Genomic DNA, 25,393 nt, shown 5'->3' on the forward strand with positions numbered 1-25,393 from the left:
ACATGTAACTCTGTGAGATAAATTTACAGAACACTAAGCAGTTTCTCAGAAAGCTTCTTTCCAGATTTTATCTGAGGATATTTCCTTTTTCACCATAGCCCTCAATGGGCTTCCAAATATCACTTTGCCAATTCCACAAGAACTGTCTTAGCGAAAGGCTTCTTGAGGGGAAAGCTGTAACTCTGTGAGATGATTTCACAGAACACAAAGAAGTTTCTCAGAAAGCTTCTTTCTCTTTGTTATCGGAGGATATTTCCTTTGGCCCTATAGTCTTCAACGGGATCCGAAATATCTGTTCTCAGATTCCAGAGAAAGAAGGCTAGCAAAGAAATCCTCGAAATACACATGTAACTCTGTGACATAAATTAACAGAACACTAAGCAGTTTCTCAGAAAGCTTCTTTCCAGATTTCATCTGAGGATATTTCCTTTTTCACCATAGCCCTCTAAGGGCTTCCAAATATCACTTTGCCAATTCCACAAGACCTGTCTCAGAGAAAGGCTTCTTCAGGGGAAAGCTGTAACTAAGTGAGATGATTAAATAGAAGACAAAGAAGTTTCTCAGAAGGCTTATTTCTCTTTGTTATCGGAGGATATTTCCTTTGGCCCTTTGTCTTCAACGGGATCCGAAATATCTGTTCTCAGATTCCACAGAAAGAGGGCTAGCAATGAAATCCAAGAAATACACATGTTACTCTGTGAGATGAATTAACAGAACACTAAGCAGTTTCTCAGAAAGCTTCTTTCAAGATTTTATCTAAGGATATTTCCTTTTTCACCGTAGCACTCTATGGGCTTCCAAATATCATTTTGCCAATTCCACAGGAACTGTCTTAGCGAAAGGCTTCTTCAGGGGAAAGCTGTAACTCTGTGAGATGATTTCACAGAACACAAAGAAGTTTCTCAGAAAGCTTCTTTCTCTTTGTTATCGGAGGATATTTCCTTTGGCCCTATAGTCTTCAAAGGGAACCGAAATATCTGTTCTCAGATCCCACAGAAAGAAGGCTAGCAAAGAGATCCTCGAAATACACATGTAAGTCTGTGAGATGAATTCACAGAACACTAAGCAGTTTCTCAGAAAGCTTCTTTCCAGATTTCATCTGAGGATATTTCCTTTTTCACCATAGCCGTCTATGGGCTTCCAAATATCACTTTGCCAATTCCACAAGAACTGTCTTAGCGAAAGGCTTCTTGAGGGGAAAGCTGTAACTCTGTGAGATGATTTCACAGAACACAAAGAAGTTTCTCAGAAAGCTTCTTTCTCTTTGTTATCAGAGGTATTTCCTTTGGCCCTATAGTCTTCAAAGGGATCCGAAATATCTGTTCTCAGATTCCACAGAAATAGGGCTAGCAAAGAGATCCTCGAAATACACATGTAACTCTGTGAGATGAATTAACAGAACACTAAGCAGTTTCTCAGAAAGCTTCTTTCCAGATTTCATCTGAGGATATATCCTTTTTCACCAGAGCCCTCTATGGGCTTCCAAATATCACTTTACCAATTCCACAAGACCTGTCTTAGCGAAAGGCTTCTTGAGGGGAAAGCTGTAACTCTGTGAGATGATTTCACAGAACACAAAAAAGTTTCTCAGAAAGCTTCTTTCTCTTTGTTATCGGAGGATATTTCCTTTGGCCCTATAGTCTTCAAAGGGATCCGAAATATCTGTTCTCAGATTCCACAGAAAGAGGGCTAGCAATGAAATCCAAGAAATACACATGTAACTCTGTGAGATGAATTAACAGAACACTAAGCAGTTTCTCAAAAGCTTCTTTCCAGATTTTATCTAAGGACATTTCCTTTTTCACCGTAGCCCTCCATGGGCTTCCAAATATCATTTTGCCAATTCCACAGGAACTGTCTTAGCGAAAGGCTTCTTGAGGGGAAAGCTGTAACTCTGTGAGATGATTTCACAGAACACAAAGAAGTTTCTCAGAAAGCTTCTTTCTCTTTTTTATCGGAGGATATTTCCTTTGGCCCTATAGTCCTCAAAGGGATCCAAAATATCTGTTCTCAGATTCCACAGAAAGAAGGCTAGCAAAGAGATCCTCGAAATACACATGTAACTCTGTGAGATGAATTAATAGAACACTAAGCAGTTTCTCAGAAAGCTTCTTTCCAGATTTCATCAGATGATATTTACTTTTTCACCATAGCCCTCTATGGGCTTCCAAATATCACTTTGCCAATTCCACAAGAACTGTCATAGCGAAAGGCTTCTTGAGGGGAAATCTGTAACTCTGTGAGATGATTTCACAGAACACAAAGAAGTTTCTCAGAAAGCTTCTTTCTCTTTGTTATTCGAGGATATTTCCTTTGGCCCTATAGCCTTCAAAGGGATCCAAAATATCTGTCTCAGATTCCACAGAAATAGTGCTAGCAAGAGATCCTCGAAATACACATGTAACTCTGTGAGATGAATTAACAGAACACTAAGCAGTTTCGCAGAAAGCTTCTTTCCAGATTTCATCTGACGATATTTACTTTTTCACCATAGCCCTCTATGGGCTTTCAAATATCACTTTGCCAATTCCACAAGAACTATCTTAGCGAAAGGCTTCTTGAGGGGAAAGCTGTAACTCTGTGAGATGATTTCACAGAACACAAAGAAGTTTCTCAGAAAGCTTCTTTCTCTTTGTTATCGGAGGATATTTCCTTTGGCCCTATAGTCTTCAAAGGGATCCGAAATATCTGTTCTCAGATTTCACAGAAATAGGGCTAGCAAAGAGATCCTCGAAATACACATGTAACTCTGTGAGATGAATTAACAGAACACTAAGCAGTTTCTCAGAAAGCTTCTTTCCAGATTTCATCTGAGGATATATCCTTTTTCACCAGAGCCCTCTATGGGCTTCCAAATATCACTTTACCTATTCCACAAGACCTGTCTTAGCGAAAGGCTTCTTGAGGGGAAAGCTGTAACTCTGTGAGATGATTTCACAGAACACAAAGAAGTTTCTCAGAAAGCTTCTTTCTCTTTGTTATCGGAGGATATTTGCTTTGGCACTATACTCTTCAAAGGGAACCGAAATATCTGTTCTCAGATTCCACAGAAAGAAGGCTAGCAAAGAGATCCTCGAAATACACATGTAAGTCTGTGAGATAAATTCACAGAACACTAAGCAATTTCTCAGAAAGCTTCTTTCCAGATTTCATCTGAGGATATTTCCTTTTTCACCATAGCCCTCTATGGGCTTCCAAATATCACTTTGCCAATTCCACAAGAACTGTCTTAGCGAAAGGCTTCTTCAGGGGAAAGCTGTAACTCTGTGAGATGATTTCAGAGAACACAAAGAAGTTTCTCAGAAAGCTTCTTTCTCTTTGTTATCGGAGGATATTTCCTTTGGCCCTATAGTCTTCAAAGGGATCCGAAATATCTGTTCTCAGATTTCACAGAAAGAAGGCGAGCAAAGAGATTCTCGAAATGCACATGTAACACTGTGAGATGAATTCACAGAACACTAAGCAGTTTCTCAGAAAGCTTCTTTCCAGATTTCATCTGAGGATATTTCCTTTTTCACCAGAGCCCTCTATGGGCTTCCAAATATCACTTTGCCAATTCCACAAGAACTGTCTTAGCGAAAGGCTTCTTCAGGGGAAAGCTGTAACTCTGTGAGATGATTTCACAGAACACAAAGAAGTTTCTCAGAAAGCTTCTTTCTCTTTGTTATCGGAGGATATTTCCTTTGGCCCTGTAGTCTTCAAAGGGAACCGAAATAACTGTTTTCAGATTCCAGAGAAAGAAGGCTAGCAAAGAGATCCTCGAAATACACATGTAACTCTGTGAGATGAATTCACGGAACACCTAGCAGTTTCTCAGAAAGCTTCTTTGCAGATTTCATCTGAGGATATTTCCTTTTTCAACATAGCCCTCTATGGGCTTCCAAATATCACTTTGCCAATTCCACAAGAACTGTCTTTGCGAAAGGCTTCTTCAGGAGAAAGCTGTAACTCTGTGAGATGATTATATAGAACACACAGAAGTTTCTCAGAAAGCTTCTTTCTCTTTGTTATCGGAGGATATTTCCTTTGGCCCTATAGTCTTCAAAGGGATCCGAAATATCTGTTCTCAGATTCCACAGAAAGAAGGCTAGCAAAGAGATCCTCGAAATACACATGTAACTCTGTGAGATGAATTAACAGAACACTAAGCAGTTTCTCAGAAAGCTTCTTTCCAGATTTCATCTGAGGATATTTCCTTTTTCACCAGAGCCCTCTATGGGCTACCAAATATCACTTTGCCAATTCCACAAGAACTGTCTTAGCGAAAGGCTTCTTCAGGGGAAAGCTGTAACTCTGTGAGATGATTTCACAGAACACAAAGAAGTTTCTCAGAAAGCTTCTTTCTCTTTGTTATCGGAGGATATTTCCTTTGGCCCTATAGTCTTCAAAGGGATCCGAAATATCTGTTCTCAGATTCTACAGAAAGAAGGCTAGCAAAGAGATCCTCGAAATACACATGTAACTATGTGAGATGAATTAACAGAACACTAAGCAGTTTCTCAGAAAGCTTCTTGCCAGATTTCATCTGAGGATATTTCCTTTTTCACCATAGCACTCTATGGGCTTCCAAATATCACTTTGCCAATTCCACAAGACCTGTCTTAGCGAAAGGCTTCTTCAGGGGAAAACTGTAACTCTGTGAGGTGATTTCACAGAACACAAAGAAGTTTCTCAGAAAGCTTCTTTCTCTTTGTTATCGGAGGATATTTCCTTTGGCCCTGTAGTCTTCAAAGGGAACCGAAATAACTGTTCTCAGATTCCAGAGAAAGAAGGCTAGCAAAGAGATCCTCGAAATACACATGTAACTCTGTGAGATGAATTCACGGAACACCTAGCAGTTTCTCAGAAAGCTTCTTTGCAGATTTCATCTGAGGATATTTCCTTTTTCAACATAGCCCTCTATGGGCTTCCAAATATCACTTTGCCAATTCCACAAGAACTGTCTTTGCGAAAGGCTTCTTCAGGAGAAAGCTGTAACTCTGTGAGATGATTATATAGAACACACAGAAGTTTCTCAGAAAGCTTCTTTCTCTTTGTTATCGGAGGATATTTCCTTTGGCCCTATAGTCTTCAAAGGGATCCGAAATATCTGTTCTCGGATTCCACAGAAATAAGGCTAGCAAAGAGATCCTCGAAATACACATGTAACTCAGTGAGATGAATTAACAGAACACTAAGCAGTTTCTCAGAAAGCTTCTTTCCAGATTTCATCTGAGGATATTTCCTTTTTCACCAGAGCCCTCTATGGGCTTCCAAATATCACTTTGCCAATTCCACAAGAACTGTCTTAGAGAAAGGCTTCTTGAGGGGAAAGCTGTAACTCTGTGAGATGATTTCACAGAACACAAAGAAGTTTCTCAGAAAGCTTCTTTCTCTTTGTTATCGGAGGATTTTTCCTTTGGCCCTATAGTCTTCAAAGGGATCCGAAATATCTGTTCTCAGATTTCACAGAAATAGGGCTAGCAAAGAGATCCTCGAAATGCACATGTAACTCTGTGAGATGAATTAACAGAACACTAAGCAGTTTTTCAGAAAGCTTCTTTCCAGATTTCATCTGAGGATATTTCCTTTTTCACCAGAGCCCTCTATGGGCTTCCAAATATCACTTTGCCAATTCCACAAGAACTGTCTTAGCGAAAGGCTTCTTCAGGGGAAAGCTGTAACTCTGTGAGATGATTTCACAGAACACAAAGAAGTTTCTCAGAAAGCTTCTTTCTCTTTGTTATCGGAGGATATTTCCTTTGGCCCTATAGTCTTCAAAGGGATCCGAAATATCTGTTCTCAGATTCCACAGAAAGAAGGCTAGCAAAGAGATCCTCGAAATACACATGTAACTCTGTGAGATGAATTAACAGAACACTAAGCAGTTTCTCTGAAAGCTTCTTTCCAGATTTCATCTGAGGATATTTCCTTTTTCACAATAGCCCTCTATGGGCTACCAAATATCACTTTGCCAATTCCACAAGAACTGTCTTAGCGAAAGGCTTCTTCAGGTGAAAGCTGTAACTCTGTGAGATGATTTCACAGAACACAAAGAAGTTTCTCAGAAAGCTTGTTTCTCTTTGTTATCGGAGGATATTTCCTTTGGCCCTATAGTCTTCAAAGGGATCCGAAATATCTGTTCTCAGATTCCACAGAAATAAGGCTAGCAAAGAGATCCTCGAAATACACATGTAACTCTGTGAGATGAATTAAAAGAACACTAAGCAGTTTCTCAGAAAGCTTCTTGCCAGATTTCATCTGAGGATATTTCCTTTTTCACCATAACCCTCTATGGGCTTCCAAATATCACTTTGCCAATTCCACAAGACCTGTCTTAGCGAAAGGCTTCCTCAGGGGAAAGCTGTAACTCTGTGAGGTGATTTCACAGAACACAAAGAAGTTTCTCAGAAAGCTTCTTTCTCTTTTTTATCGCAGTATATTTCCTTTGGCCCTATAGTCTTCAAAGGGAACCGAAATAACTGTTCTCAGATTCCAGAGAAAGAAGGCTAGCAAAGAGATCCTCGAAATACACATGTAACTCTGTGAGATGAATTCACAGAACACGAAGCAGTTTCTCAGAAAGCTTCTTTGCAGATTTCATCTGAGGATATTTCCTTTTTCAACATAGCCCTCTATGGGCTTCAAAATATCACTTTGCCAATTCCACAAGAACTGTCTTTGCGAAAGGCTTCTTCAGGGGAAAGCTGTAACTCTTTGAGATGATTAAATAGAACCCAAAGAAGTTTCTCAGAAAGCTTCTTTCTCTTTGTTATCGGAGGATATTTCCTTTGGCCCTATAGTCTTCAAAGGGATCCGAAATATCTGTTCTCGGATTCCACAGAAATAAGGCTAGCAAAGAGATCCTCGAAATACACATGTAACTCTGTGAGATGAATTAACAGAACACTAAGCAGTTTCCCAGAAAGCTTCTTGCCAGATTTCATCTGAGGATATTTCCTTTTTCACCATAGCACTGTATGGGCTTACAAATATCACTTTGCCAATTCCACAAGACCTGTCTTAGCGAAAGGCTTCTTGAGGGGAAAGCTGTAACTCTGTGAGATGATTTCACAGAACACAAAGAAGTTTCTCAGAAAGCTTCTTTCTCTTTGTTATCGGAGGATATTTCCTTTGGCCCTATAGTCTTCAAAGGGAACCTAAATAACTGTTCTCAGATTCCAGAGAAAGAAGGCTAGCAAAGAGATCCTGGAAATACACATGTAACTCTGTGAGATGAATGAACAGAACACTAAGCAGTTTCTCAGAAAGCTTCTTTCCAGATTTCATCTGAGGATATTTCCTTTTTCACCATAGCCCTCTATGGGCTTCCAAATATCACTTTGCCAGTTCCACAAGAACTGTTTTAGCGAAAGGCTTCTTCAGGGGAAAGCTGTAAATCTGTGAGATGATTTCAAAGAACACAAAGAAGTTTCTCAGAAAGCTTCTTTCTCTTTGTTGTCGGAGGATATTTCCTTTGGCCCTATAGTCTTCAAAGGGATCCGAAATATATGTTCTCAGATTCCACAGAAAGAAGGCTAGCAAAGAGATCCTCGAAATACACATGTAACTCTGTGAGATGAATTCACAGAACACTAAGCAGTTTCTCAGACAACTTCTTTCCAGATTTCATCTGAGGTTATTTCCTTTTCCACCATAGCCCTCTATGGGCTTCCAAATATCACTTTGCCAATTCCACAAGAACTGTCTTAGCGAAAGGCTTCTTGAGGGGAAAGCTGTAACTCTGTGAGATGATTTCACAGAACACAAAGAAGTTTCTCAGAAAGCTTCTTTCTCTTTGTTATCAGAGGATATTTCCTTTGGCCCTATACTCTTCAAAGGGAACCGAAATATCTGTTCTCAGATTCCACAGAAATAAGGCTAGCAAAGAGATCCTCGAAATACACATGTAACTCTGTGAGATGAATTAACAGAACACTAAGCAGTTTCTCAGAAAGCTTCTTGCCAGATTTCATCTGAGGATATTTCCTTTTTCACCATAGCACTCTATGGGCTTACAAATATCACTTTGCCAATTCCACAAAACCTGTCTTAGCGAAAGGCTTCTTCAGGGGAAAGCTGTAACTCTGTGAGATGATTTCACAGAACACAAAGAAGTTTCTCAGAAAGCTTCTTTCTCTTTGTTATCGGAGGATATTTCCTTTGGCCCTATAGTCTTCAAAGGGAACCTAAATAACTGTTCTCAGATTCCAGAGAAAGAAGGCTAGCAAAGTGATCCTGGAAATACACATGTAACTCTGTGAGATGAATTCACAGAACACTACGCAGTTTCTCAGAAAGCTTCTTTGCAGATTTCATCTGAGGATATTTCCTTTTTCAACATAGCCCTCTATGGGCTTCCAAATATCACTTTGCCAGTTCCACAAGAACTGTTTTAGCGAAAGGCTTCTTCAGGGGAAAACTGTAAATCTGTGAGATGATTTCACAGAACACAAAGAAGTTTCTCAGAAAGCTTCTTTCTCTTTGTTGTCGGAGGATATTTCCTTTGGCCCTATAGTCTTCAAAGGGATCCGAAATATATGTTCTCAGATTCCACAGAAAGAAGGCTAGCAAAGAGATCCTCGAAATACACATGTAACTCTGTGAGATGAATTCACAGAACACTAACCAGTTTCTCAGAAAACTTCTTTCCAGATTTCATCTGAGGTTATTTCCTTTTCCACCATAGCCCTCTATGGGCTTCCAAATATCACTTTGCCAATTCCACAAGAACTGTCTTAGCGAAAGTCTTCTTGAGGGGAAAGCTGTAACTCTGTGAGATGATTTCACAGAACACAAAGAAGTTTCTCAGAAAGCTTCTTTCTCTTTGTTATCGGAGGATATTTCCTTTGGCCCTATAGTCTTCAAAGGGATCCGAAATATCTGTTCTCAGATTCCACAGAAAGAAGGCTAGCAAAGAGATCCTCAAAATACATATGTAACTCTGTGAGATGAATTCACAGAACACTAAGCAGTTTCTCAGAAAGCTTCTTTCCAGATTTCATCTGAGGTTATTTCCTTTTCCACCATAGCCCTCTATGGGCTTCCAAATATCACTTTACCAATTCCACAAGAACTGTCTTAGCAAAAGGCATCTTCAGGGGAAAGCTGTATCTCTGTGAGATGATTTCACAGAACACAAAGAAGTTTCTCAGAAAGCTTCTTTCTCTTTGTTATCGGAGGATATTTCCTTTGGCCCTATAGTCTTCAAAGGGATCCGAAATATCTGCTCTCAGATTCCACAGAAAGAAGGCTAGCAAAGAGATCCTCGAAATACACATGTAACTCTGTGAGATGAATTAACAGAACACTAAGCAGTTTCTCAGAAAGCTTCTTTCCAGATTTCATCTGAGGATATTTCCTTTTTCACCAGAGCCCTCTATGGGCTTCCAAATATCACTTTGCCAATTCCACAAGAACTGTCTTTGCGAAAGGCTTCTTCAGGAGAAAGCTGTAACTCTTTGAGATGATTAAATAGAACACAAAGAAGTTTCTCAGAAAGCTTCTTTCTCTTTGTTATCGGAGGATATTTCCTTTGGCCCTATAGTCTTCAAAGGGATCCGAAATATCTGTTCTCGGATTCCACAGAAATAAGGCTAGCAAAGAGATCCTCGAAATACACATGTAACTCTGTGAGATGAATTAACAGAACACTAAGCAGTTTCTCAGAAAGCTTCTTGCCAGATTTCATCTGAGGATATTTCCTTTTTCACCATAGCACTCTATGGGCTTACAGATATCACTTTGCCAATTCCACAAGACCTGTCTTAGCGAAAGGCTTCTTCAGGGGAAAGCTGTAACTCTGTGAGATGATTTCACAGAACACAAAGAAGTTTCTCAGAAAGCTTCTTTCTCTTTGTTGTCGGAGGATATTTCCTTTGGACCTATAGTCTTCAAAGGGATCCGAAATATATGTTCTCAGATTCCACAGAAAGAAGGCTAGCAAAGAGATCCTCGAAATACACATGTAACTCTGTGAGATGAATTCACAGAACACTAAGCAGTTTCTCAGAAAGCTTCTTTCCAGATTTCATCTGAGGTTATTTCCTTTTTCACCGTAGCACTCCATGGGCTTACAAATATCACTTTACCAATTCCACAAGAACTGTCTTAGCAAAAGGCATCTTCAGGGGAAAGCTGTAACTCTGTGAGATGATTTCACAGAACACAATGAAGTTTCTCAGAAAGCTTCTTTCTCTTTGTTATCGGAGGATATTTCCTTTGGCCCTATAGTCTTCAAAGGGATCCGAAATATCTGTTCTCAGATTCCACAGAAAGAAGGCTAGCAAAGAGATCCTCAAAATACACATGTAACTCTGTGACATGAATTCACAGAACACTAAGCAGTTTCTCAGAAAGCTTCTTTCCAGATTTCATCTGAGGATATTTCCTTTTTCACCATAGCCCTCTATGAGCTTCCAAATATCACTTTGCCAATTCCACAAGAACTGTCTTAGCGAAAGGCTTCTTCAGGGGAAAGGTGTAACTCTGTGAGATGATTTCACAGAACACAAAGAAGTTTCTCAGAAAGCTTGTTTCTCTTTGTTATCGGAGGATATTTCCTTTGGCCCTATAGTCTTCAAAGGGATCCGAAATATCTGTTCTCAGATTTCACAGAAATAGGGCTAGCAAAGAGATCCTCGAAATACACATGTAACTCTGTGAGATGAATTAACAGAACACTAAGCAGTTTCTCAGAAAGTTTCTTTCCAGATTTCATCTGAGGATATTTCCTTTTTCACCAGAGCCCTCTATGGGCTTCCAAATATCACTTTGCCAATTCCACAAGAACTGTCTTAGCGAAAGGCTTCTTGACGGGAAAGCTGTAACTCTGTGAGATGATTTCAAAGAACACAAAGAAGTTTCTCAGAAAGCTTCTTTCTCTTTGTTATCAGAGGATATTTCCTTTGGCCCTATAGTCTTCAAAGGGATCCGAAATATCTGTTCTCAGATTCCACAGAAATAAGGCTAGCAAAGAGATCCTCGAAATACACATGTAACTCTGTGAGAAGAATTAACAGAACACTAAGCAGTTTCTCAGAAAGCTTCTTTCCAGATTTCATCTGAGGATATTCCCTTTTTCACAATAGCCCTCTATGGGCTACCAAATATCACTTTGCCAATTCCACAAGAACTGTCTTAGCGAAAGGCTTCTTCAGGGGATAGCTGTAACTCTGTGAGATGATTTCACAGAACACAAAGAAGTTTCTCAGAAAGCTTCTTTCTCTTTTTTATCGGAGGATATTTCCTTTGGCTCTATAGTCTTCAAAGGGATCCGAAATATCTGTTCTCAGATTCCACAGAAATAAGGCTAGCAAAGAGATCCTCGAAATACACATGTAACTCTGTGGGATGAATTAACAGAACACTAAGCCGTTTGTCAGAAAGCTTCTTGCCAGATTTCATCTGAGGATATTTCCTTTTTCACCATAGCCCTCTATGGGTTTCCAAATATCACTTTGCCAATTCCACAAGACCTGTTTTAGCGAAAGGCTTCTTCAGGGGAAAGCTGTAACTCTGTGAGGTGATTTCACAGAACACAAAGAAGTTTCTCAGAAAGCTTCTTTCTCTTTGTTATCGCAGGATATTTCCTTTGGCCCTATACTCTTCAAAGGGAACCGAAATATCTGTTCTCAGATTCCAGAGAAAGAAGGCTAGCAAAGAGATCCTCGAAATACACATGTAACTCTGTGAGATGAATTCACAGAACACTAAGCAGTTTCTCAGAAAGCTTCTTTCCAGATTTCATCTGAGGTTATTTCCTTTTTCACCATAGCCCTCTATGGGCTTCCAAATATCACTTTGCCAATTCCACAAGAACTGTCTTAGCAAAAGGCATCTTCAGGGGAAAGCTGTAACTCTGTGAGATGATTTCACAGAACACAAAGAAGTTTCTCAGAAAGCTTCTTTCTCTTTGTTATCGGAGGATATTTCCTTTGACCCTATAGTCTTCAAAGGGATCCGAAATATCTGTTCTCAGATTCCTCAGAAAGAAGGCTAGCAAAGAGATCCTCGAAATACACATGTAACTCCGTGAGATGAATTAGCAGAACACTAAGCAGTTTCTCAGAAAGCTTCTTTCCAGATTTCATCTGAGGATATTTCGTTTTTCACCATAGCCCTCTATGAGCTTCCAAATATCACTTTGCCAATTCCACAAGAACTGTCTTAGCGAAAGGCTTCTTCAGGGGAAAGCTGTAACTCCGTGAGATGATTTCACAGAACACAAAGAAGTTTCTCAGAAAGCTTCTTTCTCTTTGTTATCGGAGGATATTACCTTTGGCCCTATAGTCTTCAAAGGGATCCGAAATATCTGTTCTCAGATTCCACAGAAAGAAGGCTAGGAAAGAGATCCTCGAAATACACTTGTAACTCTGTGAGATGAATTCACAGAACACTAAGCAGTTTCTCAGAAATCTTCTTTCCAGATTTCATCTGATGATATTTCCTTTTTCACCATAGCCCTCTATGGGTTTCCAAATATCACTTTGCCAATTCCACAAGACCTGTCTTAGCGAAAGGCTTCTTCAGGGGAAAGCTGTAACTCTGTGAGGTGATTTCACAGAACACAAAGAAGTTTCTCAGAAAGCTTCTTTCTCTTTGTTATCGCAGGATATTTCCTTTGGCCCTATAGTCTTCAAAGGGAACCGAAATATCTGTTCTCAGATTCCACAGAAAGAAGGCTAGCAAAGAGATCCTCGAAATACACATGTAACTCTGTGAGATGAATTCACAGAACACTAAGCAGTTTCTCAGAAAGCTTCTTTCCAGATTTCATCTGAGGTTATTTCCTTTTTCACCATGGCCCTCTACGGGCTTCCAAAAATCACTTTACCAATTCCACAAGAACTGACTTAGCAAAAGGCATCTTCAGGGGAAAGCTGTAACTCTGTGAGATGATTTCACAGAACACAAAGAAGTTTCTCAGAAAGCTTCTTTCTCTTTATTATCGGAGGATATTTCCTTTGGCCCTATAGTCTTCAAAGGGATCCGAAATATCTGTTCTCAGATTCCACAGAAAGAAGGCTAGCAAAGAGATCCTCGAAATACACATGTAACTCTGTGAGATGAATTAACAGAACACTAAGCAGTTTCTCAGAAAGCTTCTTTCCAGATTTCATCTGAGGATATTTCCTTTTTCACCATAGCCCTCTATGAGCTTCCAAATATCACTTTGCCAATTCCACAAGAACTGTCTTAGCGAAAGGCTTCTTGAGGGGAAAGCTGTAACTCTGTGAGATGATTTCACAGAACACAAAGAAGTTTCTCGGAAAGCTTCTTTCTCTTTGTTATCGGAGGATATTTCCTTTGGCCCTATAGTCTTCAAATGGATCTGAAATATCTGTTCTCAGATTCCACAGAAATACGGCTAGCAAAGAGATCCTCGAAATACACATGTAACTCTGTGACATGAATTAACAGAACACTAAGCAGTTTCTCAGAAATCTTCTTTCCAGATTTCATCTGAGGATATTTCCTTTTTCATCATAGCCGTCTATGGACTTCCAAATATCACTTTTCCAATTCCACAAGAACTGTCTTAGCGAAAGGCTTCTTCAGGGGAAAGCTGTAACTCTGTGAGATGATTTCACAGAACACAAAGAAGTTTCTCAGAAAGCTTCTTTCTCTTTGCTATCGTAGGATATTTCCTTTGGCCCTATAGTCTTCAAAGGGATCCGAAATATCTGTTCTCAGATTCCACAGAAAGAAGGCTAGGAAAGAGATCCTCGAAATACACATATAGCTCTGTGAGATGAATTAACAGAACACTAAGCAGTTTCTCAGAAAGCTTCTTTCCAGATTTCATCTGTGGATGTTTTCTTTTTCACCATAGCCCTCTATGGGCTCCCAAATATCACTTTGCCAATTCCACAAAAGCTGTCTTATCGAAAGGCTTCTTGAGGGGAAAGCTGTAACTCTGTGAGATGATTTCACAGAACACAAAGAGGTTTCTCAGAAAGCTTCTTTCTCTTTGTTATCAGAGGATATTTCCTTTGGCCCTATAGTCTTCAACGGGATCCGAAATATCTGTTCTCAGATTTGACAGAAAGAAGGCTAGCAAAGAGATCCTCGAAATACACATGTAACTCCGTGACATGAATTAACAGAACACTAAGCAGTTTCTCAGAAAGCTTCTTTCCAGATTTCATCTGATGATGTTTTCTTTTTCACCAGAGCCCTCTAAGGGCTTCGAAATATCACTTTGCCAATTCCACAAGAACTGTCTTAGCGAAAGGCTTCTTGAGGGGAAAGCTGTAACTCTGTGAGATGATTTCACAGAACACAAAGAAGTTTCTCAGAAAGCTGCTTTCTCTTTGTTATCGGAGGATATTTCCTTTGGCCCTATAGTCTTCAAAGGGATCCGAAATATCTGTTCTCAGATTCCACAGAAAGAAGGCTAGGAAAGAGATCCTCGAAATACACTTGTAACTCTGTGAGATGAATTCACAGAACACTAAGCAGTTTCTCAGAAATCTTCTTTCCAGATTTCATCTGATGATATTTACTTTTTCACCATAGCCCTCTACGGGCTTTCAAATATCACTTTGCCAATTCCACAAGAACTGTCTTAGCGAAAGGCTTCTTGAGGGCAAAGCTGTAACTCTGTGAGATGATTTCACAGAACACAAAGAAGTTTCTCAGAAAGCTTCTTTCTCTTTGTTATCGGAGGATATTTCCTTTGGCCCTATAGTCTTCAAAGGGATCCGAAATATCTGTTCTCAGATTTCACAGAAATAGGGCTAGCAAAGAGATCCTCGAAATACACATGTAACTCTGTGAGATGAATTCACAGAACACTAAGCAGTTTCTCAGAAAGCTTCTTTCCAGATTTCATCTGAGGATGTTTCCTTTTTCACCAGAGCCCTCTATGGGCTTCCAAATATCACTTTACCAATTCCACAAGAACTGTGTTAGCGAAAGGCTTCTTGAGGGGAAAGCTGTAACTCTGTGAGATGATTTCACAGAACACAAAGAAGTTTCTCAGAAAGCTTCTTTCTCTTTGTTATCGGAGGATATTTCCTTTGGCCCTATAGTCTTCAAAGGAATCCGAAATATCTGTTCTCAGATTCCACAGAAATAAGGCTAGCAAAGAGATCCTCGAAATACACATGTAACTCTGTGAGATGAATTAACAGAACACTAAGCAGTTTCTCAGAAAGCCTCTTTCCAGATTTCATCTGAGGATATTTCCTTTTTCACCATAGCCCTCTATGGGCTTCCAAATATCACTTTGCCCATTCCACAAGAACTGTCTTAGCGAAAGGCTTCTTGAGGGGAAAGCTGTAACTCTGTGAGATGATTTCACAGAACACAAAGAAGTTTCTCAGAAAGCTTCTTTCTCTTTGTTATCGGTGGATATTTCCTTTGGCCCTATAGTCCTCAAAGGGATCCGAAATATCTGTTCTCAGATTCCACAGAAATAAGGCTAGCAAAGAGATCCTCGAAATACACATGTAACTCTGTGAGATGAATTAATAGAACACTAAGCAGTTTCTCAGAAAGCTTTCCAGATTTCATCTGAGGATATTTCCTTTTTCAGCATAGCCCTATATGGGCTTCCAAATATCACTTTGCCAATTCCACAAGACCTGACTCAGAGAAAGGCTTCTTCAGGGTAAAGCTGTAACTCTGTGAGATGATTTCACAGAACACAAAGAAGTTTCTCAGAAAGCTTCTTTCTCTTTGTTATCCGAGGATATTTCCTTTGGCCCTATAGCCTTCAAAGGGATCCGAAATATCTGTTCTCAGATTCCACAGAAGGAAGGCTAGCAAAGAAATCCTCGAAATACACATGTAACTCTGTGACATGAATTAACAGAACACTAAGCAGTTTCTCAGAAAGCTTCTTTCCAGATTTCATCTGAGGATATTTCCTTTTTCACCGTAGCCTTCTATGGGCTTCCAAATATCACTTTGCAAATTCCACAAGAACTGTCTTAGCGAAAGGCTTCTTGAAGGGAAAGCTGTAACTCTGTGAGATGATTTCACAGAACACAAAGAAGTTTCTCAGAAAGCTTCTTTCTCTTTGTTATCGGAGGATATTTCCTTTGGCCCTATACTCTTCAAAGGGAACCGAAATATCTGTTCTCAGATTCCACAGAAATACGGCTAGCAAAGAGATCCTCGAAATACACATATAACTCTGTGAGATGAATTAACAGAACACTAAGCAGTTTCTCTGAAAGCTTCTTTCCAGATTTCATCTGAGGATATTTCCTTTTTCACCAGAGCCCTCTATGGGCTTCCAAATATCGCTTTTCCAATTCCACAAGAACTGTCTTAGCAAAAGGCTTCTTCAGGGGAAAGCTGTTACTCTGTGAGATGATTTCACAGAACACAAAGAAGTTTCTCAGAAAGCTTCTTTCTCTTTGTTATCGGAGGATATTTCCTTTGGCCCTATATTCTTCAAAGGGATCCGAAATATCTGTTCTCAGATTCCACAGAAAGAAGGCTAGCAAAGTGATCCTCGAAATACACATGTAACTCTGTGAGATGAATTCACAGAACACTAAGCAGTTTCTCAGAAAGCTTCTTTCCAGATTTTATCTAAGGATATTTCCTTTTTCACCATAGCCCTCTATGGGCTTCCAAATATCATTTTGCCAATTCCACAAGAAGTGTCTTAGCGAAAGGCTTCTTCAGGGAAAGCTGTAACTCTGTGAGATGATTTCACAGAACACAAAGAAGTTTCTCAGAAAGCTTCTTTCTCTTTGTTATCGGAGGATATTTCCTTTGGCCCTATACTCTTCAAAGGGAACCGAAATATCTGTTCTCAGATTCCACAGAAAGAAGGCTAGCAAAGAGATCCTCGAAATACACATGTAACTCTGTGAGATGAATTCACAGAACACTAAGCAGTTTCTCAGAAAGCTTCTTTCCAGATTTCATCTGAGGATATTTTCTTTTTCACCATAGCCCTCTATGGGCTTCCAAATATCACTTTGCCAATTCCACAAGAACTGTCTTAGCGAAAGGCTTCTTCAGGGGAAAGCTGTAACTCTGTGAGATGATTTCACAGAACACAAAGAAGTTTCTCAGAAAGCTTTTTTCTCTTTGTTGTCGGAGGATATTTCCTTTGGCCTTATAGTCTTCAAAGGGATCCGAAATATATGTTCTCAGATTCCACAGAAAGAAGGCTAGCAAAGAGATCCTCGAAATACACATGTAACTCTGTGAGATGAATTCACAGAACACTAAGCAGTTTCTCAGAAAGCTTCTTTCCAGATTTCATCTGAGGATATTTTCTTTTTCACCATAGCCCTCTATGGGCTTCCAAATATCACTTTGCCAATTCCACAAGAACTGTCTTAGCGAAAGGCTTCTTCAGGGGAAAGCTGTAACTCTGTGAGATGATTTCACAGAACACAAAGAAGTTTCTCAGAAAGCTTTTTTCTCTTTGTTGTCGGAGGATATTTCCTTTGGCCTTACAGTCTTCAAAGGGATCCGAAATATATGTTCTCAGATTCCACAGAAAGAAGGCTAGCAAAGAGATCCTCGAAATACACATGTAACTCTGTGAGATGAATTCACAGAACACTAAGCAGTTTCTCAGAAAGCTTCTTTCCAGATTTCATCTGAGGTTATTTCCTTTTTCACCGTAGCACTCTATGGGCTTACAAATATCACTTTACCAATTCCACAAGAACTGTCTTAGCAAAAGGCATCTTCAGGGGAAAGCTGTAACTCCGTGAGATGATTTCACAGAACACAATGAAGTTTCTCAGAAAGCTTCTTTCTCTTTGTTATCGGAGGATATTTCCTTTGGCCCTATAGTCTTCAAAGGGATCCGAAATATCTGTTCTCAGATTCCACAGAAAGAAGGCTAGCAAAGAGATCCTCGAAATAAACATGTAACTCTGTGACATGAATTCACAGAACACAAAGCAGTTTCTCAGAAAGCTTCTTTCCAGATTTCATCTGAGGATATTTCCTTTTTCACCATAGCCCTCTATGAGCTTCCAAATATCACTTTGCCAATTCCACAAGAACTGTCTTAGCGAAAGGCTTCTTCAGGGGAAAGCTGTAACTCTGTGAGATGATTTCACAGAACACAAAGAAGTTTCTCAGAAAGCTTGTTTCTCTTTGTTATCGGAGGATATTTCCTTTGGCCCTATAGTCTTCAAAGGGATCCGAAATATCTGTTCACAGATTTCACAGAAATAGGGCTAGCAAAGAGATCCTCGAAATACACATGTAACTCTGTGAGATGAATTAACAGAACACTAAGCAGTTTCTCAGAAAGTTTCTTTCCAGATTTCATCTGAGGATATTTCCTTTTTCACCAGAGCCCTCTATGGGCTTCCAAATATCACTTTGCCAATTCCACAAGAACTGTCTTAGCGAAAGGCTTCTTCAGGGGAAAGCTGTAACTCTGTGAGATGATTTCAAAGAACACAAAGAAGTTTCTCAGAAAGCTTCTTTCTCTTTGTTATCAGAGGATATTTCCTTTGGCCCTATAGTCTTCAAAGGGATCCGAAATATCTGTTCTCAGATTCCACAGAAATAAGGCTAGCAAAGAGATCCTCGAAATACACATGTAACTCTGTGAGAAGAATTAACAGAACACTAAGCAGTTTCTCAGAAAGCTTCTTTCCAGATTTCATCTGAGGATATTCCCTTTTTCACAATAGCCCTCTATGGGCTACCAAATATCACTTTGCCAATTCCACAAGAACTGTCTTAGCGAAAGGCTTCTTCAGGGGATAGCTGTAACTCTGTGAGATGATTTCACAGAACACAAAGAAGTTTCTCAGAAAGCTTCTTTCTCTTTTTTATCGGAGGATATTTCCTTTGGCTCTATAGTCTTCAAAGGGATCCGAAATATCTGTTCTCAGATTCCACAGAAATAAGGCTAGCAAAGAGATCCTCGAAATACACATGTAACTCTGTGGGATGAATTAACAGAACACTAAGCCGTTTGTCAGAAAGCTTCTTGCCAGATTTCATCTGAGGATATTTCCTTTTTCACCATAGCCCTCTATGGGTTTCCAAATATCACTTTGCCAATTCCACAAGACCTGTTTTAGCGAAAGGCTTCTTCAGGGGAAAGCTGTAACTCTGTGAGGTGATTTCACAGAACACAAAGAAGTTTCTCAGAAAGCTTCTTTCTCTTTGTTATCGCAGGATATTTCCTTTGGCCCTATACTCTTCAAAGGGAACCGAAATATCTGTTCTCAGATTCCAGAGAAAGAAGGCTAGCAAAGAGATCCTCGAAATACACATGTAACTCTGTGAGATGAATTCACAGAACACTAAGCAGTTTCTCAGAAAGCTTCTTTCCAGATTTCATCTGAGGTTATTTCCTTTTTCACCATAGCCCTCTATGGGCTTCCAAATATCACTTTGCCAATTCCACAAGAACTGTCTTAGCAAAAGGCATCTTCAGGGGAAAGCTGTAACTCTGTGAGATGATTTCACAGAACACAAAGAAGTTTCTCAGAAAGCTTCTTTCTCTTTGTTATCGGAGGATATTTCCTTTGACCCTATAGTCTTCAAAGGGATCCGAAATATCTGTTCTCAGATTCCACAGAAAGAAGGCTAGCAAAGAGATCCTCGAAATACACATGTAACTCCGTGAGATGAATTAGCAGAACACTAAGCAGTTTCTCAGAAACCTTCTTTCCAGATTTCATCTGAGGATATTTCGTTTTTCACCATAGCCCTCTATGAGCTTCCAAATATCACTTTGCCAATTCCACAAGAACTGTCTTAGCGAAAGGCTTCTTGAGGGGAAAGCTGTAACTCCGTGAGATGATTTCACAGAACACAAAGAAGTTTCTCAGAAAACTTCTTTCTCTTTGTTATCGGAGGATATTACCTTTGGCCCTATAGTCTTCAAAGGGATCCGAAATATCTGTTCTCAGATTCCACAGAAAGAAGGCTAGGAAAGAGATCCTCGAAATACACTTGTAACTCTGTGAGATGAATTCACAGAACACTAAGAAGTTTCTCAGAAATCTTCTTTCCAGATTTCATCTGATGATATTTCCTTTTTCACCATAGCCCTCTATGGGTTTCCAAATATCACTTTGCCAATTCCACAAGACCTGTCTTAGCGAAAGGCTTCTTCAGGGGAAAGCTGTAACTCTGTGAGGTGATTTCACAGAACACAAAGAAGTTTCTCAGAAAGCTTCTTTCTCTTTGTTATCGCAGGATATTTCCTTTGGCCCTATAGTCTTCAAAGGGAACCGAAATATCTGTTCTCAGATTCCACAGAAAGAAGGCTAGCAAAGAGATCCTCGAAATACACATGTAACTCTGTGAGATGAATTCACAGAACACTAAGCAGTTTCTCAGAAAGCTTCTTTCCAGATTTCATCTGAGGTTATTTCCTTTTTCACCATGGCCCTCTACGGGCTTCCAAAAATCACTTTACCAATTCCACAAGAACTGACTTAGCAAAAGGCATCTTCAGGGGAAAGCTGTAACTCTGTGAGATGATTTCACAGAACACAAAGAAGTTTCTCAGAAAGCTTCTTTCTCTTTGTTATCGGAGGATATTTCCTTTGGCCCTATAGTCTTCAAAGGGATCCGAAATATCTGTTCTCAGATTCCACAGAAAGAAGGCTAGCAAAGAGATCCTCGAAATACACATGTAACTCTGTGAGATGAATTAACAGAACACTAAGCAGTTTCTCAGAAAGCTTCTTTCCAGATTTCATCTGAGGATATTTCCTTTTTCACCATAGCCCTCTATGAGCTTCCAAATATCACTTTGCCAATTCCACAAGAACTGTCTTAGCGAAAGGCTTCTTGAGGGGAAAGCTGTAACTCTGTGAGATGATTTCACAGAACACAAAGAAGTTTCTCGGAAAGCTTCTTTCTCTTTGTTATCGGAGGATATTTCCTTTGGCCCTATAGTCTTCAAATGGATCTGAAATATCTGTTCTCAGATTCCACAGAAATACGGCTAGCAAAGAGATCCTCGAAATACACATGTAACTCTGTGAGATGAATTAACAGAACACTAAGCAGTTTCTCAGAAATCTTCTTTCCAGATTTCATCTGAGGATATTTCCTTTTTCATCATAGCCGTCTATGGACTTCCAAATATCACTTTTCCAATTCCACAAGAACTGTCTTAGCGAAAGGCTTCTTCAGGGGAAAGCTGTAACTCTGTGAGATGATTTCACAGAACACAAAGAAGTTTCTCAGAAAGCTTCTTTCTCTTTGCTATCGTAGGATATTTCCTTTGGCCCTATAGTCTTCAAAGGGATCCGAAATATCTGTTCTCAGATTCCACAGAAAGAAGGCTAGGAAAGAGATCCTCGAAATACACATATAGCTCTGTGAGATGAATTAACAGAACACTAAGCAGTTTCTCAGAAAGCTTCTTTCCAGATTTCATCTGTGGATGTTTTCTTTTTCACCATAGCCCTCTATGGGCTCCCAAATATCACTTTGCCAATTCCACAAAAGCTGTCTTATCGAAAGGCTTCTTGAGGGGAAAGCTGTAACTCTGTGAGATGATTTCACAGAACACAAAGAGGTTTCTCAGAAAGCTTCTTTCTCTTTGTTATCAGAGGATATTTCCTTTGGCCCTATAGTCTTCAACGGGATCCGAAATATCTGTTCTCAGATTTGACAGAAAGAAGGCTAGCAAAGAGATCCTCGAAATACACATGTAACTCCGTGACATGAATTAACAGAACACTAAGCAGTTTCTCAGAAAGCTTCTTTCCAGATTTCATCTGATGATGTTTTCTTTTTCACCAGAGCCCTCTAAGGGCTTCGAAATATCACTTTGCCAATTCCACAAGAACTGTCTTAGCGAAAGGCTTCTTGAGGGGAAAGCTGTAACTCTGTGAGATGATTTCACAGAACACAAAGAAGTTTCTCAGAAAGCTGCTTTCTCTTTGTTATCGGAGGATATTTCCTTTGGCCCTATAGTCTTCAAAGGGATCCGAAATATCTGTTCTCAGATTCCACAGAAAGAAGGCTAGGAAAGAGATCCTCGAAATACACTTGTAACTCTGTGAGATGAATTCACAGAACACTAAGCAGTTTCTCAGAAATCTTCTTTCCAGATTTCATCTGATGATATTTACTTTTTCACCATAGCCCTCTACGGGCTTTCAAATATCACTTTGCCAATTCCACAAGAACTGTCTTAGCGAAAGGCTTCTTGAGGGCAAAGCTGTAACTCTGTGAGATGATTTCACAGAACACAAAGAAGTTTCTCAGAAAGCTTCTTTCTCTTTGTTATCGGAGGATATTTCCTTTGGCCCTATAGTCTTCAAAGGGATCCGAAATATCTGTTCTCAGATTTCACAGAAATAGGGCTAGCAAAGAGATCCTCGAAATACACATGTAACTCTGTGAGATGAATTCACAGAACACTAAGCAGTTTCTCAGAAAGCTTCTTTCCAGATTTCATCTGAGGATGTTTCCTTTTTCACCAGAGCCCTCTATGGGCTTCCAAATATCACTTTACCAATTCCACAAGAACTGTGTTAGCGAAAGGCTTCTTGAGGGGAAAGCTGTAACTCTGTGAGATGATTTCACAGAACACAAAGAAGTTTCTCAGAAAGCTTCTTTCTCTTTGTTATCGGAGGATATTTCCTTTGGCCCTATAGTCTTCAAAGGAATCCGAAATATCTGTTCTCAGATTCCACAGAAATAAGGCTAGCAAAGAGATCCTCGAAATACACATGTAACTCTGTGAGATGAATTAACAGAACACTAAGCAGTTTCTCAGAAAGCTTCTTTCCAGATTTCATCTGAGGATATTTCCTTTTTCACCATAGCCCTCTATGGGCTTCCAAATATCACTTTGCCCATTCCACAAGAACTGTCTTAGCGAAAGGCTTCTTCAGGGGAAAGCTGTAACTCTGTGAGATGATTTCACAGAACACAAAGAAGTTTCTCAGAAAGCTTCTTTCTCTTTGTTATCGGTGGATATTTCCTTTGGCCCTATAGTCCTCAAAGGGATCCGAAATATCTGTTCTCAGATTCCACAGAAATAAGGCTAGCAAAGAGATCCTCGAAATACACATGTAACTCTGTGAGATGAATTAATAGAACACTAAGCAGTTTCTCAGAAAGCTTTCCAGATTTCATCTGAGGATATTTCCTTTTTCAGCATAGCCCTATATGGGCTTCCAAATATCACTTTGCCAATTCCACAAGACCTGACTCAGAGAAAGGCTTCTTCAGGGGAAAGCTGTAACTCTGTGAGATGATTTCACAGAACACAAAGAAGTTTCTCAGAAAGCTTCTTTCTCTTTGTTATCCGAGGATATTTCCTTTGGCCCTATAGCCTTCAAAGGGATCCGAAATATCTGTTCTCAGATTCCACAGAAGGAAGGCTAGCAAAGAAATCCTCGAAATACACATGTAACTCTGTGACATGAATTAACAGAACACTAAGCAGTTTCTCAGAAAGCTTCTTTCCAGATTTCATCTGAGGATATTTCCTTTTTCACCAGAGCCCTCTATGGGCTTCCAAATATCGCTTTTCCAATTCCACAAGAACTGTCTTAGCAAAAGGCTTCTTCAGGGGAAAGCTGTTACTCTGTGAGATGATTTCACAGAACACAAAGAAGTTTCTCAGAAAGCTTCTTTCTCTTTGTTATCGGAGGATATTTCCTTTGGCCCTATATTCTTCAAAGGGATCCGAAGTATCTGTTCTCAGATTTCACAGAAAGAAGGCTAGCAAAGTGATCCTCGAAATACACATGTAACTCTGTGAGATGAATTCACAGAACACTAAGCAGTTTCTCAGAAAGCTTCTTTCCAGATTTTATCTAAGGATATTTCCTTTTTCACCATAGCCCTCTATGGGCTTCCAAATATCATTTTGCCAATTCCACAAGAAGTGTCTTAGCGAAAGGCTTCTTCAGGGGAAAGCTGTAACTCTGTGAGATGATTTCACAGAACACAAAGAAGTTTCTCAGAAAGCTTCTTTCTCTTTGTTATCGGAGGATATTTCCTTTGGCCCTATACTCTTCAAAGGGAACCGAAATATCTGTTCTCAGATTCCACAGAAAGAAGGCTAGCAAAGAGATCCTCGAAATACACATGTAACTCTGTGAGATGAATTCACAGAACACTAAGCAGTTTCTCAGAAAGCTTCTTTCCAGATTTCATCTGAGGATATTTTCTTTTTCACCATAGCCCTCTATGGGCTTCCAAATATCACTTTGCCAATTCCACAAGAACTGTCTTAGCGAAAGGCTTCTTCAGGGGAAAGCTGTAACTCTGTGAGATGATTTCACAGAACACAAAGAAGTTTCTCAGAAAGCTTTTTTCTCTTTGTTGTCGGAGGATATTTCCTTTGGCCTTATAGTCTTCAAAGGGATCCGAAATATATGTTCTCAGATTCCACAGAAAGAAGGCTAGCAAAGAGATCCTCGAAATACACATGTAACTCTGTGAGATGAATTCACAGAACACTAAGCAGTTTCTCAGAAAGCTTCTTTCCAGATTTCATCTGAGGTTATTTCCTTTTTCACCGTAGCACTCTATGGGCTTACAAATATCACTTTACCAATTCCACAAGAACTGTCTTAGCAAAAGGCATCTTCAGGGGAAAGCTGTAACTCTGTGAGATGATTTCACAGAACACAATGAAGTTTCTCAGAAAGCTTCTTTCTCTTTGTTATCGGAGGATATTTCCTTTGGCCCTATAGTCTTCAAAGGGATCCGAAATATCTGTTCTCAGATTCCACAGAAAGAAGGCTAGCAAAGAGATCCTCGAAATACACATGTAACTCTGTGACATGAATTCACAGAACACTAAGCAGTTTCTCAGAAAGCTTCTTTCCAGATTTCATCTGAGGATATTTCCTTTTTCACCATAGCCCTCTATGAGCTTCCAAATATCACTTTGCCAATTCCACAAGAACTGTCTTAGCGAAAGGCTTCTTCAGGGGAAAGCTGTAACTCTGTGAGATGATTTCACAGAACACAAAGAAGTTTCTCAGAAAGCTTGTTTCTCTTTGTTATCGGAGGATATTTCCTTTGGCCCTATAGTCTTCAAAGGGATCCGAAATATCTGTTCTCAGATTTCACAGAAATAGGGCTAGCAAAGAGATCCTCGAAATACACATGTAACTCTGTGAGATGAATTAACAGAACACTAAGCAGTTTCTCAGAAAGTTTCTTTCCAGATTTCATCTGAGGATATTTCCTTTTTCACCAGAGCCCTCTATGGGCTTCCAAATATCACTTTGCCAATTCCACAAGAACTGTCTTAGCGAAAGGCTTCTTCAGGGGAAAGCTGTAACTCTGTGAGATGATTTCAAAGAACACAAAGAAGTTTCTCAGAAAGCTTCTTTCTCTTTGTTATCAGAGGATATTTCCTTTGGCCCTATAGTCTTCAAAGGGATCCGAAATATCTGTTCTCAGATTCCACAGAAATAAGGCTAGCAAAGAGATCCTCGAAATACACATGTAACTCTGTGAGAAGAAT

This window comes from Macaca nemestrina, chromosome 11 (genome assembly GCF_043159975.1).
Source record: "Macaca nemestrina isolate mMacNem1 chromosome 11, mMacNem.hap1, whole genome shotgun sequence".
Taxonomy (NCBI): domain Eukaryota; kingdom Metazoa; phylum Chordata; class Mammalia; order Primates; family Cercopithecidae; genus Macaca; species Macaca nemestrina.